Here is a 20966-nt window from a genome sequence, read left to right as displayed (position 1 = left end):
CAGATGTAGCAAAAATAATAATTGCGACTCGCATTTTGCGAGTCGATGCGACTCGCAAAATGCGAGTCGCAATTTGGTATGCCAGGAAAATAACCGGTTCGATTTTGTGACTCGCAGCCGGACTCGCAACGCTGTGTGCGAGTCTGCAGATTGCGAGGTCGCTGTTTGTGAGTGTGCAAAAAACGAACTCGCAATTAGCGAGTGGTTGTCGCAAATTGCGACTTCCTTCAAAATTGCTTGCAGGTGCAGCAGAACACTCCAGAAAGCACACCAGAACACTCTGGAAACACTTCCTGGCACATGATGATGACATCACAGCCAGGAAGTTTACAAATACACCTGGGAGGAGGCTGGACCACACCCTTTTATAACTGCCAGTCTTCACACTGAACAAGCAGTAGCAGCCATGGAGGGAACCCCACGAAAAAGGAAAATGAAATTTTCTGAGAGGGAGCTTGAGGTGCTGACCGAGGAATGTTGTCAGCACCATGATGAGCTCTTTGGGAGAGCAGCCCTTACTGTTCCTGAGGCCACCAAAAAGAAAATCTGGCAGGAAATGCAAGACAAAATAAATTCCCTGGGTGTCAGCCACAGGACAATTGAGGACATAAGGAAGAGGTGGTATGACCTCCGCTCCCGGACCAAGGAGAGGGTGGCAGAAAGGCTCCGGGAGATGAGAGGCACTGGAGGGGGACCATCATCTGTGCCACCACCCACACCCCTTGAAGAAAGGATTGAGGAAACATTTGAGGCGGAGGCAGTGTGTGGATTTGGGGACCTGGACACCTCAGAGCCCAGCACATCAACCGGTGAGTACCATGTGATAAGCCTGTACCCCTATCAATGTCATACCCCACCCACCATGTACACAGGTGCATGCACAACCAAATTAGCTCCATTTCAGGGTAGAAAAAGCCAGAATGATGCATTTTGGGAAATGTAGTCAAATAGGCAGGTCATAGGCAAATGTTTATTAGGAATTGTGCAATAGATACTAGACACTGACAGTGTGTTCCCCATGTCCCACAGGTCTCCAGCAAGACACCCCCAACACCCCAAGCACCCAGGCCCAGGAGGACACCCCAGGACCCTCCAGCACCCCCACTTGCACAGTCAGCAGCATTCCTGCAGTGGTAACGCCTGCTGCAACAACAACGCCAGGAGCTGCCCCAGCAACAGCCAGGGAGGATACAGGAGGGAGCACAGGGCAGCCACCACTGCGCAGGCGTCGCAGGGCAAAAGCATCTGGATCCCGGATACTTCCTCCAACCAGCAGTGAGGCACATCTGCTGCGGGGTCAGCGCCTGCAGAACACAATATTGGGCAGGATTAGTGGGGTGCTGCACCGCTTTGTGAGACACAACCATGCAAGCATGCAGCACCTCAACAGACGCATGGACCTGATGTGCCAGAACACTGGGGACAATGCCTTTGCCATCAGGGAACTGGCGGCCGGACTGCTGGGCCAGGCAGAGGCTGGGCGGCGCAGAGATCGCCAGATTATGCTAAGACTGGACAGGATGGCCACATCGATCGGCAGGCTAGCCATCAACACAACAGGCCTGTCGAGGAGGACAGTTGGCCTGCAAATAGAGATGGGCCATTTTGCTGGGGATGTTGCCAGGGGCCTGGGACGTCTCACACATATAATAGAACTAATGGAGACACTGGAGATGTCGAGGGCCACCGGGGAAACACCCCAAGATAGTGAGGAGGGCTCCACAGTGAGCAGTGTATCTGCCACTGACAGTAGGGTGCTAAGGAGTGGGAGGCAGAGCATCATGGACGCAGCAGGGACCAGCCAGGCTGGCAGGAGGGGCAGGAGATGTTAGAGAACAGCCCTGAGAAATAAATGTGGCACATGGCGTTAATGTGCCACATGACTGGTTGGCATTTCCCTGCCCATGGACAATTTCATCTTGTATATAGTTAATTCATTACATTATTAAAACAGTTATTTTTCTTCCACTTAACTAAAGGAGTGTTTGGTTAATGGGTGAGTATGGTGGGAGTTTACACGTACCGTCCAAAATATTGTGTTGCAATGTGTTCCCGTCTCAGTCTGCCTTGATTTGCCATACTCCTATCCCCATGATGGCGATGTGGTTGTTCTTGCTCTTCATCATCAGGATCTGGGTCTGCAGGGGTGAGAGGTAGCCCACGTCGGGTGGCTATGTTGTGGAGGATGGCGCATGCGACCACAATTTTGAATGCGGTAATGGGGGTGTATTGGAGGGCGCCTCCACTGCGGTGGAGGCATCTGAATCTTGCCTTCAGGAGTCCGAAGGTGCGCTCGATCAGGTTCCTGGTCCTCTTATGCGCACTGTTGTATTGCCTCTCAGATTCATTACTTGGTGTTAAAAACTGAGTCATGATCCAAGGCCTTAGAGCATATGCACTGTCACCTGTTGGGCACAAAAGTACACTGTTAGTAAGTCCAGATAGTCGTGCACAGTGACCTGTGTGTATGTCTGCAAGTGTCTGTGGCTCTACCTAGGAGGTATCCGTCTCCAAATTCCCCACGTTCCAGGCGTTTATGTATCCCACTATGTCTAAAAATGTATGAGTCATGGGTACTGCCTGGAAACTTAGCTACGATGTCCGTGATGATGTAATGGGCATCACAAACAACCTGTATGTTGAGTGAGTGGGTACACTTTCTGTTGCGGAAAATATGTTCCAGATTAGCAGGGGGGCATATTTGAATGTGTGTCCCATCTACACATCCAATGACATGGGGGAAGTGGGCAATGCGGTAAACGTCCAGCTTGGTGCTGTTGATTTCTGCCTCATTCCTTGGTAAGTATATGAAGTGAGACCTGTGCGTGACTAAGGCATCTAGGAATGCCCTGAGGAACCTTGACACTGCACTTTGGGATACCCCACCTGCCACGGCAATGACCCCCTGATAGGGTGCAGTGCGCATAGTACTTGCACATGCGTAGGGATGGCGCAGCCACGCAGAGTCTTGTGTTCTAGCTGTGGTTTAAGTAATTCTATTAATTCTAGAATGGCTGCGCTGCTAAGGCGGTATTTATCATAGATCTCCTCTTCAGTTTGCTGGAAAAGGGTCTGCCTGGTTCTATATATCTTCTCCTGTCTGTGGCCCCTCCTCCTCCTCTGCTGGGCTGCGTAGACTCTCCTCCTCACTGCTATCAGGTATATGTCCGCCATCTTGAGTAACCCAGATGCCTTCTGGGTCTCCTTTTATAGTTTGGTAATGGTTACGACCTGCTCTGAGTTAGTGGTAAATGCGACATGCAAACTGGACTTTTTGCGACTAGTCGCAATTTGCGACTTGCAATTGCATATGGGTTGCGACTCGCAATTTCCGGGTCGCAAAATGGGGTCGCAACGGATGCGACTCGCAAACGGGCCCCATCGCTTTTTGCGAGTCAGAAATGGGCTTTTTGCATCCCATTTCCGATTTTGCACTGTCGCAAATTGCGAATCGGCCCGTTTGCAAGTCGCAAACGTTTGCTACATCTGGCCCAAAGAGCCTTAAACGTTATCCTTTTTGCCACTGGAAGCCAGTGCAGTTCAATCAGAGCTTTCTTAGCTGATGTGGTCCTAGGCAGATTAAAAAGCAGACGTGCTGCAGCATTTTGTACCACCTGTAGTTTGTTAACCACATAACCTGGAGATCCCAAAAAGAGACTATTTCCATAATCTAATCTGGATAAAATCAGGGCTTGTACGGCCAATCTTTTGGCCAATGGAGGAAGCAGGCCAATAATCTTCCTAAGTAGCTTAAGTATCCCAAAACAGGTGGCTGACGTTCTCCTGGCCTGATGTTCCATGGTGAGTTTGGGATCCAACCAATCTGGGCTTTGGGAGGGGGTAAATAATCTAAATGTATTACTGGTCCTATGTTTTTAGCAGGGTTGGCCAGTTTTCCCAAAAACATAATTTCTGTATTTAGTTTGTTGAGTAGCAGCCTGCTTTCTGTCATCCAAGCCGCAATCGCTTGGAGACAGGCAGGCAGGGCCCGGTTATCCGCCTGCTTATTGGAGGAGAAGGAAACCACCAGCAGTGTGTCATCCGCATATGAGACCAGGGACACCCCAAAAGGTTCTATGACTTCTGCTAGAGGGGACATATAAATGTTAAACAGAGTGGGACTCAGAGATGAGCCTTGCGGAACTCCGCATAAACATTTCAGCTGGGCTGAGAGAAAAGAGCGATCCAGAACTTGAAAGGTTCTGTTTTGTAAGAACGAGCTTAACCATTTGAGCGCCCTTCCTTTGATCCCACTATTTCCCATTCTTTGAATAAGTAGATCATGATTGACTGTATCAAATGCCACGCTCAAATCTAGCAATATTATTGCAGTTGCCTGACCTTGATCCATTTGTTTTCTCGCTTCTTCCGTGACCGCAATCATGGCAGGTTCAGTGCTATGGCCCGGTCTAAAGCCCATTTGAGTTATGTGCAAAATCTTGTGTTCCTCTAAAAAGCCCGATAGTTGTATATTTACATGCTTATCAATATGTTTTGCCATCATAGGGAGGAGCGAGATAGGCCTATAGTTTTTAAAGACCGCTCCGTTTAGATTAGGCTTCTTTAGAAGGGGCTTGGCCACTGCATGTTTCCAGGAGTCCGGCACCATCCCACTTTGTAGCAAGCTGTTCAACATATCCGTTATTACCGGATTTAGCGCTACTCTTCCCTACATAATAATATGGGGAGGTGCGGGATCAAGTGGAGAGCCCGATTTTAATTTACTAAGGAGCCCCAAAGCTCCTTCCTCAGAGATGGGAAGGAAACTCTGTAGAATATTGTCACCTTCCTTCTTCTCCATCGCATACCCTGAAACTCCCCCTACTTCCCCTGAGAAGTTTTCATAGATGTCCTCAATCTTCTTTAAGAAGAAAGAGGCAAAGTTGTTACTATGTTCTTCTGAAGCTTCCATTGCTTCCGGGCATGCAGGAATATACAATAGCTCCTTGAGCACACCAAAAATTTATTTTGGAGATCCTGCCGCCTTTTCAATTTTATCACCATAAAAGGTCGCTTGGGCTAATCTGATCTTCTTCTGGTACGACCTAATTAAACCTCTGTACTCTTCTCTGTCTTCCTTTAGTGATTTCCTCCATTTCCTTTCAATCTTCCTACAGTTCCTCTTTAATGTCATTAAGTGGTTATTGAACCTGGGAGCCTTTCCTCCATTCTTTTGCCCAGAGGGGGATGTATAGGGCAGCACTCTGTCCAGACTGTCAGAGACCCACTCATTAAAAGAGGTAGGGTCTATCTGCCGGTCCCTCATAAAATATTTTTTATTTCTATTCAGTGAATTGACCCATTCTGTTGCCTTTAGTCTATGCCACTTCCTAATCTTACTGTTGGAGTGATGGTGATGTCCAAACCTATTAGTTATATTAGCTCTTAAGGTGATTAAAAAATGATCGGACCATGCTACAGGGGTGGGGGGTAGTGCAACCAATGATGACAGATTACTAAACACCAGGTCTAAAGTATGCCCTTTCTCCTGTGTGGGACCGCTGATCAATTGGTGTAGTCCTAGAGCTTCCAAATCATTAACTAACCGCTTAGTTGCAGTCAGTTCTAAATTATCCACTTGGATACTAAAATCTCCTAATAGGGTAAAATTTGGCCCAGTGCAAATAAAACTTGCCATCCGTTCTGGTAAAAGGTTCAAGAATTCATCATAATTCCCCGGGGGCGATAATGTAGTACTCCTGTAAATGTAAACGTAGGACTAAAGGTGATGGTAAAAATCATTCCCTCACACCCTGCAGGTCAAGGGGACTGTAGTTGAAAAGGAAGCCTTGTTTAAAAATAATAGCTATTCCCCCTCCTTTCCCTTTATCTCTATCGGTTCTTGCTATGACATACCCTTTGGGTAATGCAAGAGCTAAATCCGGCCCAGAACTCTCATGGAACCACGTTTCTGTCAGGAAGAGGGCATCTGGTGCCCCCTCGCTCAGCAAATAATTTATATCTAGTTTGTGTGCTGGCAGAGAGCGGCAGTTTATTAACTGAATCCTCAAATTATATTTGGAGGGTTCTGCCTGATCTAAGTCAGGACCCATAGGCTTTTCCAGAGTCCAATCACATCTAGGGCAGGACCATATCTCCCCCACAAATGTAGCAGCCCTCTCCTACCAGAGAGGAGTGTTTTTGCGTGCGGAGCCCGTTAAGGTCATTATGTTCCTTCTTCCCAGCTGCCTATCCATATGTGACCTTTCTGGCAGGAGTCCCCCCTCGAACAAAGAGCTCATGAGTCCTACAACAAGCTTTTAAAAAAAACCTTAGATTGGTCAGTTCATTATAGAGGACTGTCCCTGCGCCATGTAAGTGACATTTTAAAGGTGCGGAGATGAGCTGGATTTGGCCACTATCCTCATGATATTGAGGGTGATTGGATTATTGTCAATTTCAGATTCCCCTTCCTGGCACACAACATCTTGTTTAGCCCGAGTGTCCATGTTTCAAGGAGAAGTAAGATCACCCCATCCCCGTGGGTTACTTTTATAAATCTTTCGTTTCCACCCCTCCAAGAGGACTTCCAGACCAGCAAACACAGTCTGTTAATTTTGGGGACAGGGTCTTCAGATGGGTATACCTTGTGTTCTTCTGTTATTCCCCAAAGGAAGGTTAGTTAGCAGATTTCTGCTTGCCTAGAGCCAGGTCCATTGGTCATTCCTGGTTTTTCTCCTGCGATTCCCACGTGAAATAGATTCGAAGCACTCTCTGACGTAGATTGACGCTGGACAAAACGCTATATTAGCCTAGGCCTCATCTCGATTTTAGAAGTGTCTGCTTCTGAGACAGGCATTACGGGTAGTCAGGTGGGACATGGTGGTAGCCTTAGTTACGGTAAGGCTCGCCCTTTTTCAATGTTAACCTGGAATGTTGCATGGCTGAAGGGGAAAATTGGAAGTAAAGACTGGCAAGTTTATATATCAGAATATGATATTGTTGCCCTTCAGGAAACGCGGGACGTGGATCCTATATGTTGCGAGGGGTTTGCACGTCATTTTACCCCAGCGTTGCCCTCGGCAAGAGGTAGGGTGAAGGGAGGGCTGGCCACCTGGGTTTGTTCGAGTTTGAAGGTAAATGCCACAGTTATCAACACAGAGGGTCCTGCACTGTTGTCTTTGTGTGTAAAAGATAAACAGTCACGGTTTTCCTTTTATATGTTGGATTTTTATAATAATGACTGCGAATGGCCCTTGCATGCATTGTAATGCTCTGTTTATATTTTTAGACAGTTTGTTGGGGATGTTGGTAAAGTTCAACCTTTTTTTTTTTTTGTGCAGGGATTTTAACGCCAAGCTGGGGGACAGTGACGTGGATATTGGAACCCCAGTTGAGGGACCAACTGATCTAGGTAAAGATGTTCGGGCAAATAGCAGTTCTCACCTCTGAATTCGATCTTTTTGACCTTATTAACAACTTTAGAGAAGATGCACTGAATTAGACAGTCTTTTAGAAGCCGGGAGTTGAGTTGGGTCATTGATTACATATTTGTAAATCATAATTTTGTGCCATAATTTTTTGGAAGAGGAGGTGGTTCTGACTGAGTAGAGGGTTCATAATGCACTGTTAGGCTCTCACTCCTGATGCACAGGCATACTTGCTCCACGAAAACAGCAGGAGTTATAGAACACTCCACTGATGGCCTAAGGTTGATCTGGAGTCTTAAAGCACCAGAAAGGACTTTGGATCTCATTCTCAGAGCATTTTTTAAACTGTTTGAGTAGTGCTAGTGAAGAGGGTATGTTTAATGGGTGTGTTGGCTTGATGAAGGGTATTAGATATTTTCTTCTTAAAGCAACCAGACCCAGTATGGGAGGCCCCCGCTGGTTTGATGCTCAGTGTTCTTTGACAAACCGCAGATTGAGGAGGGCGTTAACAGCTACCCGAGGGTGGGGGATTAAGTACGGGCAGCCTGTATGAAGTATAAGAGAGCATTAAAGAAAAGGAAAAGGGTCTTATTGGAGTATGATTGGAAATGCTTGGAGTTAACTGTTAAAATGAAGCATACTAAGGGCTTTTGGGACACTGTGAAAAGGATTAGGGAAAGGTATGTGCCTGATAACCCACCCTTGCAGAACAATGTCCCTGGATCGGACTGGGTCTCCCACTTTAGCTCAATTTACCATCTGGAGGAGGACCGGACTATGTGTAATTCCTTGGTCTCCCGATTGCGGAACTCCCAGCCCCTTTCAGTCTTGCTTGGCGAAGTGGATGATGTAATACTTCAATGTTCTGGTGGGAAACCCCAGGTCCTGATAAGGTCCCAATGGAATTAATAACATGTAATGTTGATTTGTAGGGCCCTCTGATCACCAACGTATTTAATAGCTCCTTGAATCAGAAGATCCCTCGTTATTGGGCCTTGTCTTCTATGGTTTCCACATTTAAAAATGGCGACCGCGCTCACCCAAATGTTATAGGCCAATATCTTTAATGGCTAGATAATAGGTAGGATGGGTTTTAATCGTCTTACGTCTTAGGCTGAAGAGAATAACATTTTTTGTCCTTACCAGTTTGGGTTTCGGTCTGGGCTCGGTACAGTGGAGCAATGTTTGGATTTGAGTTTCTTGGTTGAGAAATATACATTGGTTGGGAATGGTCCATTGTACCTGACCTTTATGGACCTTCCAACAGCTTTTGATCATGTAAATCAAACCAAACTGTGGATGATGTTATTAAACATGGGGTTGGATTTATCCATAATAAACATTTTGCATACACTCCATGTCGACCTTGCCGCCAGAGTACGGTTGAGCACCCAGGGGGACAGATATGCAGAATTCCCTTTGAAATGTTGGGTCTGGCAGGGGTGTATTATGACCTGTTATTTTTTCTATTTACATAAATAAGCTGTGTTCTGCACTAATTAAGTCCCCATTGGATGTCCCAGGGATTGCCCACACTCAGGTTCCAGTGCTTTTATATGTGGACAATGCAGTGTTGTTGGCACTTACCCCAAATGCGCCTCAGACATTGGTAGAACGTTTTATGGATTTTATGAGTAGCGCAGAACTTACCACTGATTATGTGAAGTCACAGGTCATGGCATATGGGCCTGGTAAGTGTAATATTTCTAGGCTTAAAATCAAGGGGCAGCTTTTGGAGCGTGTTCATGATTTTAGTTACTTAGGAGTTTATTTTAACTCCAAGGGATCGTGGTTGCCCTAGGTGCGTTCACATCTCCTAAAGTTAAGCATATCCGCTAGTTCATCATTTAGTTAACCTAGGGATGGGACGAAGGGTTTAATCCTTCTACTGGTAAATATCTATAACTCTCAATGCATTCCTGCGGCTATTTATGGGGCTGTAGTTTGGGGCTGTTGCAATATTAAGTCCTTGCAAAGTGAGGAATCCCGTATTTGTCACAGGCTTCTGAAAGTCCCTCCCACTAGATCGAGTTATATAATGCGCTCTGAGCTTAGCCTTAAGTATATCACTGATGGGATGAGTTTGGCTTCTTTGTTGATTTGGGTAAGAGTGTGGTCAAATCCAGCAGCACCTTTTTGTAGGGATATAATAAAGGATTGCCACAGTTTAGAAAAAAGGGCGCTCCATCCCTTGGATCAATTACGTATTTAGAATTTTTAGCGTATTAGGATTGGAGAACTTTATATTGTCCCCACTGTCTATTAGCAAGAGCGACAGGTTGATTGTAAGGCGTCGTTACCTTGAATATTGCAGTGAGACTTAGAGATGAACTAGGTAAAGTGTCAGTTTTATATTATTTTATCTTGCATGAAACTCGAGAGCCAGCTTTTTATATGTCTCTATCAATTACGAATTGGGAGAGGTCCCTCTTGTTTCATTTTAGAGCAGGCACGGAGTGAAAGCTATTGTGTTTTTTGGTTGAAGGCAGACCGATCAGGAAGTCCCTTCTGTCATGGATGGGTCAGCACGTGGTTTGCAAGAGTCCCGTAAGAGCGCACATAAAAAAATGGAGCCCATTTTCCCCGTCAGCTTTCTCTCTCTCGTGGGAGTGAGAGGCTCCAGTGAGTCCTCCAGGAGGGAGCGTTTTGATTGGCTGGCTGTTGGAGGTTTAGAAATGGCCACCATTACTGTTTGTTCTGAAAAATTTGAGGTGTTTTAAAACTGAACTAAAAAATCTATATAAGGTGGCTGGACAAAGGCATCCTGCCCTCCGCCCCTCCCCCCCCCCGACTTTGACAGGAATTCTGTACGGCATAACAACTGTTGTGAATAAAGTGTGAACTTATTTTTTGAAAAATGGTGCAATCTCAGAGGACTATCAGAGGAACAGGAAAAGTTGAAAGGAGTAGAAATCCGTGGTATGTACACGTCACTGTAGAAATCGGTCTTACAAAAGAGAATTACTGTTTATCAGAGCTTAGTATTCATGCCTATCACCTTGGAAAGAGGTCTCACCCTACTGCTTACACCCAATGCTCTGAGGAGAGCAGAGAGGCCAGTCCCTCCACATACCCTACTACCCACACCATTCATCCCACAGAGAGGCTTTAATTGAGAGGCTAGTCTCTCTATAACCCTCACTAAGCACATCTGTCATTCAAGAGAGAGGTCTAAGTGGAGAGGTCAGCCCCTCCCAGACCCTACTACATACATCTGTCACCTGAGTAAGGGATCTCACTAGAGAGGCCAGTCCCTCTGACACCCTCCTATGCACACACATCATCCAAGCGATTGGTCTCTTGTAAAAGGCCACTCCCTCTCTGCACCCTACTATACACCAGTAACCTTCAGGAGAGGTCTCAGCAGAGAGGTCAGTCTCTCCCCACATGCTACTATACACACACTGTGGGGTTGGATGCCTGTGGGGGCGGTTGGACGCAAGCCGGGCCCTGTGGCCAGCCGAACAACACACATGACCAAAGGCTGTACACAGTGTAGGGTTGGCTACCTCAGCGGATGATTGGCCACAGACCATGCAGCTAACCCCTGCAGCACATGACCAATTGCGATGTTTGGCAGGGGGACGTTGGTTTGACATATGGTAATAAAATATTACTTCACATTAAAAACCCTAGAAATGTACAAATGCGCAGCACATCAAAAGTGAAATAATTAAATTTTGTTAGGCAATGCCAAGTGGCCTGATACTGTGCTCCTCATAGCACATCCTTTAATGAGGAATGGAGCGATGGTAGCAGCACCAATGAGACTAGTCAAAACTTCTTTATGATAGCAATTGATATTTGGAAGGCAGACAAAAGATTGCATGTTGTAGCTCCAGAGGAAGAACAAAGAGGTTGGAGTAGAGCAGGTTGTGTTCAGACAGATGAGGATGATGTTTGGCTTTCCAGTGAAGCAAAAGCAGTGTTGACAAATAGTTTGTTGTCCTCAATGGCAAGGTATTACCATGGACAGGCTCACATTGGTAGAGACACAATGATTAGAACGTTCAGACAAACAGTGTACAATCCCCTGTTCAGATTGGTTGCTAAAGCAGCTTGTCAGAGCTGTGTAACATATCAACAAATAAATGTAGGGAAATGCTCTCTGATATTTTTATTAGCTCCAAACTTCAATGGTAGAATATTTGACTGCATACTAGTTGCTTTGGGACTTAATCTAGGAATCAACCTTTTACCTAATTTGTTTGTGCTCTAATTTGATTAATTTAATAATTTATTGTGTTTTGGAACTCAACAGGCATCCACCTAAAAGATACAAAAGCACATCCATTTCTTCAACACTACATAGTAGCTATAGTCATCCCTTTACAAATAAAATATGGCATATGGCATATGGCAATGTGTAAATTAAAATCAACAAAAAAAACGTTGCAATTAAATAATTTGATGACAACAAGCAAAAAAAGAAAACCTTGCAGTGAAATTCTTGATAACAACAAATTGCCAGAGTCCACTGATCACAAACTGTGGGCTATGGGTAAAGCATATATCAACTCCACCCTCTCCTACAAGAAATGTAATGAAAAGTTCAGTATCTGAAGAGCTACTACTAAGTAAAGATGGTCCTTGCCATCATTGTTATTTCTTATGGTCTTGGAGTCCCTGGCAAAGGATATCCTGCACACTCATACAATCCAAGGCGTAAGTAAATGCCAGTGAACAGGAAAAAATGCATTACCCATGCAAGCACGTTTTCTTCCTTTGCAGGAATCCAACGCATCATTGAGGTAGATGGACCTTTTAACTCAATACTGCAATCAACAATTTAAACCCCATGACCAATGTAGCCATGGAAGTACAACTCCAATCTGAATAAAGTTTTTAAGTTTTATTTTACAACCACAAAGTTAGTGTCATAAAGGCAGTGCATAAAACTAAATTGTAAAGCTACATGATGACCAAAGGTCACCCAAAGCGACAAAATAAATTAAGTTTAATTTGTGTTGTACAATTAGGCATTTAGGAATAATCATACATATCATTAAGGTTAAAGTCTGGGAAACAGAAATATATCTTAGATCAGATTGTATCAACATTGATCAGACTCAATTAGGCAGAATATGCAAATTTAGTCTGGGCACAGGTTGTCCCTACAGCTAACCAAATTAGGAAATGCATGTGTGGGGTAGGGCAAAACATGCAGGCAAAATACACAAGAAGACAAAAATAATTGTGGAACATGTAACTTGGGAATGCCATCCGAGAATAGAAAAGAGTATCAGCACATTAAATCTATTCTAGAAAAAGGGGACATGTCAAGAGACAATGGCATTGAGTTGAGAGAGTATACAGTATTCAGGGAACCTTCAGCAACAGAGCAACATCTCAGCAGCAGGTGTCATCAGGAAAGGTGCAGATAGAGAAGCTGCACAGAGTCAAGAGTTCTCAAGAGCCAAGGAAAGATTGACTGAAACTTACGAAGTCCATCCCTATAGAAAAGCACACCAATGGCTCTGATTTGTCAGTTCAGTGGCCTCACATCACGCTAAAGAGGCCTCATCCAATCAAAGATCAACAAAATGTCAGGTAGCAACACTTGGGTATTTTCTCAGGTTTGGTCTGGGATTATCCCCTATCCGTGTGAATCATAAGTGCTCGAAAGGTTTTGCATTCCTTTGCAACACTTTCTTTAGTTCTCAGGTTCTTACAATGCAGTCATCTCAGTTCCATGTGAATCCTAACAGTTTGAAACAAATTATTTCATGTCCTTGTAAAGTTTAACATCCAAGGACAAGTATATTTATTTTACACAGTTAGGCAATGGATTTTTACGAATGGGACTTTGCTCTTAATGGGAAAGAATTTTTAAAAAAAGCTTTGCATTATAAGAAAAAATCAATTGCAACATCTTTTACATCACTGCAAATAATACAAGTTCTGCAGGCCTTGTTAAACTAACATAAGAAATCGAAATGCATTACAGGGAGTGCAGAATTATTAGGCAAATGAGTATTTTGACCACATCATCCTCTTTATGCATGTTGTCTTACTCCAAGCTGTATAGGCTCGAAAGCCTACTACCAATTAAGCATATTAGGTGATGTGCATCTCTGTAATGAGAAGGGGTGTGGTCTAATGACATCAACACCCTATATCAGGTGTGCATAATTATTAGGCAACTTCCTTTCCTTTGGCAAAATGGGTCAAAAGAAGGACTTGACAGGCTCAGAAAAGTCAAAAATAGTGAGATATCTTGCAGAGGGATGCAGCACTCTTAAAATTGCAAAGCTTCTGAAGCGTGATCATCGAACAATCAAGCGTTTCATTCAAAATAGTCAACAGGGTTGCAAGAAGCGTGTGGAAAAACCAAGGCGCAAAATAACTGCCCATGAACTGAGAAAAGTCAAGCGTGCAGCTGCCACGATGCCACTTGCCACCAGTTTGGCCATATTTCAGAGCTGCAACATCACTGGAGTGCCCAAAAGCACAAGGTGTGCAATACTCAGAGACATGGCCAAGGTAAGAAAGGCTGAAAGACGACCACCACTGAACAAGACACACAAGCTGAAACGTCAAGACTGGGCCAATAAATATCTCAAGACTGATTTTTCTAAGGTTTTATGGACTGATGAAATGAGAGTGAGTCTTGATGGGCCAGATGGATGGGCCCGTGGCTGGATTGGTAAAGGGCAGAGAGCTCCAGTTCGACTCAGACGCCAGCAAGGTGGAGGTGGAGTACTGGTTTGGGCTGGTATCATCAAAGATGAGCTTGTGGGGCCTTTTCGGGTTGAGGATGGAGTCAAGCTCAACTCCCAGTCCTACTGCCAGTTCCTGGAAGACACCTTCTTCAAGCAGTGGTACAGGAAGAAGTCTGCATCCTTCAAGAAAAACATGATTTTCATGCAGGACAATGCTCCATCACACGCGTCCAAGTACTCCACAGCGTGGCTGGCAAGAAAGGGTATAAAAGAAGGAAATCTAATGACATGGCCTCCTTGTTCACCTGATCTGAACCCCATTGAGAACCTGTGGTCCATCATCAAATGTGAGATTTACAAGGAGGGAAAACAGTACACCTCTCTGAACAGTGTCTGGGAGGCTGTGGTTGCTGCTGCACGCAATGTTGATGGTGAACAGATCAAAACACTGACAGAATCCATGGATGGCAGGCTTTTGAGTGTCCTTGCAAAGAAAGGTGGCTATATTGGTCACTGATTTGTTTTTGTTTTGTTTTTGAATGTCAGAAATGTATATTTGTGAATGTTGAGATGTTATATTGGTTTCACTGGTAATAATAAATAATTGAAATGGGTATATATATTTTTTTTGTTAAGTTGCCTAATAATTATGCACAGTAATAGTCACCTGCACACACAGATATCCCCCTAACATAGCTAAAACTAAAAACAAACTAAAAACTACTTCCAAAAATATTCAGCTTTGATATTAATGAGTTTTTTGGGTTCATTGAGAACATGGTTGTTGTTCAATAATAAAATTAATCCTCAAAAATACAACTTGCCTAATAATTCTGCACTCCCTGTATAATTCATTAACTGCAATTTAATGAAGCATGTAAAATATAAACTTATAAAGTCATTAGTGATTCATTATTAAAACAATACATTTTGCATTAAATGAATACTTTGTTAATGCAGAATGATAATAATTATGACAGAGAAGTACATTTCTTTATTTCCGCTCAACTCTTTAATCTAATAACTCACACATTAAGGGGCAGATTTAAGAAAAGTGGTGCTGCACCCAGTGCAGCGCGACTTTTCTTCTGCCCCATCACCCCAATGTGTGCGCCGTGTTAGAAATACAGCACAACTTGGCTCAAGGTAGGGGGTAATAGCATCAACATTTTTGAAGCTATTGATGCACTGTTCAGGGTTAGTGCCAAAATGTTGGCGCTAACCCTGAACAGCACATAGGGGCTCATTGTAGAGAATGGCGTTTGTTAATGGTGTTAAAAGTAGCTGCAAAAAATGCGCAGTGGAATCTCTTAGATTCAACTGTGCCATTTTTAAAGTCATCCTAATGGGGGAATCACCACCTTTGCATACACTATGCATGACCCATGCATAATGTTATGCAAAGGGTTTCAAAGTTTCGCAATGCATGCATTGCGGCACTTCGTAAATATGGCACAGCGATTTTTAAGCCTAATGTCACAATAGCATCAAAATAATTATGCTAATATGGTGCTAGTACTTCTTAAATCAGGGCCTAAATGTTCCATAAAGGCATTTGTTTTGATACATATGTTTGAACTAGAATCTAGGTTACACTTTAACATAGTTTTTATTTTACTGATATGCTAATCAATAAAGGAGGTACATTGTGACCACCATCAAAATGAAAACATAAGCACTTTTTGCGTGTCAGTGAAGGTTTCTACATTAGGCTTTTTAACTTTGGACATGGAATATCTGCTTCTACTGAAATCTGGGCCACTAAAAGCTTTACTAAAATGTATGCTCCAACACCCATGTACTGGCTATTCCATATGGTCATGTCCGTACAGTTCCAGAATTATTAATTCCCTGCAGAGTAAGGCCCAGATTTAAGAGGGCCTAGCGCCATGCTAATGACACATTAGTGTATTTTTTTATTCTAATGTAGCTTTAGATGGCCAAAAATGTGATGCAATATTTACAAAGTGGCACAATGCTTGCATTGCGCCACTTTGTAACCCTTTGCACCCCATTATGCCTGCGCCAGGAATAATGTATGCATAGGGGCATTCCCCCATTAGAGTGGCTGAAAAATGGCGGCAAGAAATCCAAGAGATTATTTGGTATCATATTTATTGGCATTTTTAATGCCTGCTCAGAGTATGTGTTAAAAGGAGGCTCCCATTGTTTTCAGTGGGCCTCTGGGTGCTTTGCAGGATTAGTGTCAACATTTTGGACGTTAATACTGCAAAGCGACGAACTAGTGTAAAAAAGCATGACACTAGTTCCCTAACTACCACCATTGTGCACCGTATCTCAAATACGGTGCACACACAGTGGCATTAGAGGGGAATTAAGGGGTGCATATGCAGCACAACTTTTCATAAATCTACCCCTAAGTGTGTGTATGCAATTTGTTATTTTCAAAAACTACATTTGCATGCTTCCAAGGGAATCTTGTCTTTCTCTTGCTCAAGTGAACACCAAACAAGCTTTGCCCGCCAATGATATTTGGATGGTACAATCTGAGGACACTAGGGTTACACACACATATGCATATGGCTGACTATGAAAATTAATTATTGCTAGTTCTGATCAGAGGTCACTCTGGAACATTATCTGTGAGTGTATGCAAGTTAAGGTTTCTATTATGAAGTCTTTATTAATTACCAGTCCCTGCACCAACACTTGTTTTCAAACGGATTGCACTTACTGCACTCCATAATTACCTGGAATCATAAAGATTGAACCCTTAGATTTTGTTTAGAGGTACTTTTTCTGCAGGTGAAACTTAGCAGAACGTAATAGGAAAAGTCCCAGTTAATACCAATTTGCATGTTAGTCTCACTGTTGAGGACATAACTTGTAACAGGTGCTACTTATCACACCAGCTAAATCCTACTCACTGGAGTATAGCTTTTTAATGGTTGCAATAAACAGCACCTACCCCTCAAAGGCACTTGTAATCAAGTCCTACCTAATAGGTTGAGCAATGAAAATGTTTAATTGTATAGCAGGGAAACTGGTATGGTGCCTGACTTAGCAAAGGATGGGGTAATACGAGGTTGAGAAAGGGTGAAGGAACAAGGGTGGGTAAACTTGCCTCTTGGCAAGTGTGTTCAGGCACACACAGTGTGGCGTTGTAGGTGTATATGGTGAGCACATCTGCCACTGGGAACTTGCATGGGCATAAAAATGATACATGGACAAGTTATGTCCCCTGAAACCAATGGAGCTCATTACAACAAATAATACTTGCTCTGTATATGAACATAAACTATGTGCTAAAAAATACTTTTTTATTAACTACTATTGGCCAGTAGGTAAAGGTCAGAGCAGGCAGGAAGGCAGAGCCTATCTGTCCTGTCAGCATGTGGCAGACTGAGCTCCATCCTACTAGGGAGAGCACCCCTGCACAAATACCTGCTAATACCTGGATGCTGCCCAGTTAGGGTCCTGAGTACATTTAGGGCCATATGTACGAACACATTTTCCCATAGACACAGAATGGGTAAAACCCTTTGATACATCTGGCTCCAATCTTGTCTTGGTGGTTCAGCCATACTGCTGGGTTTGAGAGCCCTGCAGTGGCAGTGCAATGCAGTAAACCTGCACAGTTAGAGCACGCAATGGCGAGGCAGACTGGGACCCAAGTGGCAACTCTCAACCAGGGGGTTGAGAAGCGCTTAATGAAAAGAACGCACAGACTGACAGTCACAAACACAAAGAAACCTGGAGGTCAGATTCCTGCTTTGGGCAAAGGCTCCGGAACTAGGAGTGTGGAACGTGATGCAGTACCCCAGGTAACCTTGAAAGAGCTCAGATAGAGAACAAGCAATAAAAGAGTCCTTCAAGTATTTTATTTTGTGAGCATGTGTTGTGTTTTCAAAGTCAGACTGTCGGTAGGCAATTTCTTCTAATAATCTGTTGGTTTTATTTTTCAGTCAAGCCTACTGGATAGCTTAAATGTCAGGTTGCAAAAACCTAAAAAGCAGACTTGAAATAGGCTAAAAGTGCACCACTTGCCCGTTGCTTATGATTGGTTGCCATTATTGCCACCCTCATTTGGATGCATTTGATTTAGTATCTTGCATTATCCGTCTAGTGTCTGTCCTTCCCGTGGAGCATAGCCTTTTTAATTGAGATCTCTCACAGCTCACTTTTTTAGGAACTTCTTTTTCATTTTGCTTAAGCACTCCACAAGAGGTCATATGTGTTTTACCCACAGCACTTTTCTTCCACCCCTCAGCCACAGTCTGTGTTGCTCTCTCTCACCCACGTGCTTCCTCCAGCCCCCACTTTTGTGTTGTGGTCACCCTCATGTGTGTCTACCCTTACCCCACTTTCTCGCTTGTGTGCTTCTCTTTCCTGTGCTGCATTTCTCCTCTCCCTCCTCCGCCCTCCCACTGCCCATTACTACCCCCTCTCCCTGTCAACTTGCTCCCCATTGCTACCCCTCCTATTCGCAGTATAAAAAAACAAAAATTCAATTATTTTTGCGGAGGACCAGGCACCAAATTTCTGCCCGACTGTCCACATTAAAAGTGCTTTTGTGCTGCTTACATTTCTTTGCTATTATTTATCAATGGACCTCGGACCAGTAAATAAAAAAAATGGTGCCTCCATCATTTTGAAGGCATGCGTGCATAATAGAGCCTGCATGCGTATATAATGACATGGCTGCCGTAGCTTTTTTATTTTCATTTTGTTGAGCTTTTACAGGGGGCGGGGAGGCGCGCTCGGGGGGGGAAGGAATTTTAATAAACTAAAAAAAATATATCTCCACTCTGCTCTGCTTCTTCCACACTGCCGTTCCTCCGTCTTGCAGTGCAAGCACAGGCTCCTAGCCTGCCCTCTGGCCAATCCTGATGCTGCTCTGAGCAGCTGGGTGCTTCCAGGCAGACTGGGAGCCTGTACCTGCTCTCTCCAGCATGGCAACAGTGTGTCGGGCTGGAGAGAGCATACTGCGTATGTGTGTTTGACTGGCATGAGACGAATCGTCAAACATACATGTGCACTGAGGGAAGTACACAGTGCACTCCCCTCACTGCTCATCACCCCATGGCCACACCCCTTTCACAACTACATAGTTTATTACCCCTTCGTTGTGAAAGGTTTGCAGCTTCTGCTGGTGGCAGGGGGCGATTCTCCTCCGCCATAGCGGAGGATTCGCCACCACATACAACATGGATAAACAACATTTAGCTTGTTTTTAATATAGAGGCATGGCTTTTTATATTCCATTGCTGAGGGCATGAGAAAGGAATTTTCTAACTGAACAGAATCACACCTAACCAGAGTGTGTGAAGCAGAAGGCTACACTATTTCAAAAGATTTCTAATACACAGGTAGATAAAAAACATGTGTTTGCTTTAAAAATTAAACATTACAATTAATTTCAAATATCATGGAAACATGTGAAGTGCCCATGATTTATTAACTCGTCTGAGCCTAAAGCTAAAAAACTGAGGGGTAGATTTATTAATCTTTTGTGCAGGTCTGCAGCAAACCACCTTGATGCGCTGCATGAAAGGGAAAGTGCAGAAATTGGGTGTTTTATTCCCTGTTATACAGTGCATTGCTGTCCTTTCCTAGCATTGGTGCACTTTTTGCAGCCTAGCGCCAATGCAGGCATCCCTGCATCATGTTCCTGCATTGTAGGTAGGACTGCTTTTATGCAGGAAGGGACACCTTCTTGGTGAAAAACAGTCCTGAGTGTCAGTTTCCTTTTTCTATTTGTGCTGCAGAATGAGCATACATAAAAAGAGGAAAAAAGCGAGGAGAAATAAAGATATTTCTTCTCATTAAGCCTCACCTGGGGAGGGGTAGCATTTTGACGCATTCCCAGGTCTACCACCAATGGTCACTCTTGGAATGCGCCAAAACTCAAGGGTGGATGCTTGAAAACACCCACTCTTCACCCATGGAATGCCTCCCTGCAGCATAGTAACACAAGTGAGTGATGCAAAACTCAGATTTTGTGTTACCCTTGTGACCTTTGTTTGGTGCACAGATGACGCAAAACCTTAATAAATATGGACGTGATTCTGAATCCTATTGGGGGTGCAAACACATAGGAGCAGATGTACATTTGTTAAGAAAGAGGCCTTTGAGCTAAATATTTAATGTATTTTTGGTGTAATAGGAATGTCCAGTTTATTAGCATGTTTTGCTATTTATCAAACACCACACATATTGACACTTTTTAAAAGTTCTGCCCAGTATGTCTGCTGAACCGACATCTGTGCATATTTCCATGTTCACTCAGTGGGAGATCAGAAGTAAATACATTTTTAACACAACATCAACAAGGAAAAAATGCATCACAGCACGTATGTTCCATCACCTGTAACCATTAACAAACGCTATAAGTAAACGTTCAGAAAAAAAATTATAACGACATGCAATGCTGTGGCATGTCCTTTTTACCCACCAAAATTGGTAGAGTGGTAGATACTACTGACCTGAAATGTTTTTATTGTTTGGTAATGTGTTTCATCTTCTGATTTAGCACTAAATAATTTAATTTAATTTTGTCACCATGTGTAATCCACAGATTTGAGTGAACTTTAGGTTATTTCATTTTTTTTGACCTAGGGTATCCATTTTTGTTTTCTTGTTGAGATACTGTATGGTGTACCAAGCAAAATCTTCAATCTACAGAACTACGATTTTTGGCCATCTGCTGTTGTTTAAGAATTGGCACAGGTTTGTCAGTCCCATGTTGATTTGTTAAAAAATCTTTGAGGTAAGTTGGGATTTAGAAGCATTGAACACTGTTAGTTTATACAAAAAATAAAATAAATTGTATGCCTCTGCTGGACCTGGCCGTCTCTCCAGGGGCACCCCAAACGTTTTCCCTTCATCCCTCCTCTTTTGCAGATTTTTGGTTTGTTGGCTTTAGGGCTCTGCACACTTTACCACTGCTAAGCAGTGCTAAAGTGCTTGTGTT

General features: G+C 43.6%; 1 long non-coding RNA gene across 2 annotated transcripts in view; it reads left to right on the top strand.

Annotated features, from left to right (window-relative positions):
- Window positions 1-20966, top strand: part of LOC138294244 (uncharacterized) — a 239627-nt gene that overhangs the window by 98146 nt on the left and 120515 nt on the right. For both annotated transcript variants that reach the window (XR_011203297.1, XR_011203298.1), the window contains exon 2: window positions 7284-7354. This is a non-coding gene — a long non-coding RNA (uncharacterized lncRNA). The remainder of the gene's footprint in view (window positions 1-7283; window positions 7355-20966) is intronic.

This window comes from Pleurodeles waltl, chromosome 4_2 (assembly GCF_031143425.1).
Source record: "Pleurodeles waltl isolate 20211129_DDA chromosome 4_2, aPleWal1.hap1.20221129, whole genome shotgun sequence".
In the NCBI taxonomy this organism is placed as follows: domain Eukaryota; kingdom Metazoa; phylum Chordata; class Amphibia; order Caudata; family Salamandridae; genus Pleurodeles; species Pleurodeles waltl.
This window is presented reverse-complemented; position numbering and strand designations above follow the sequence as displayed.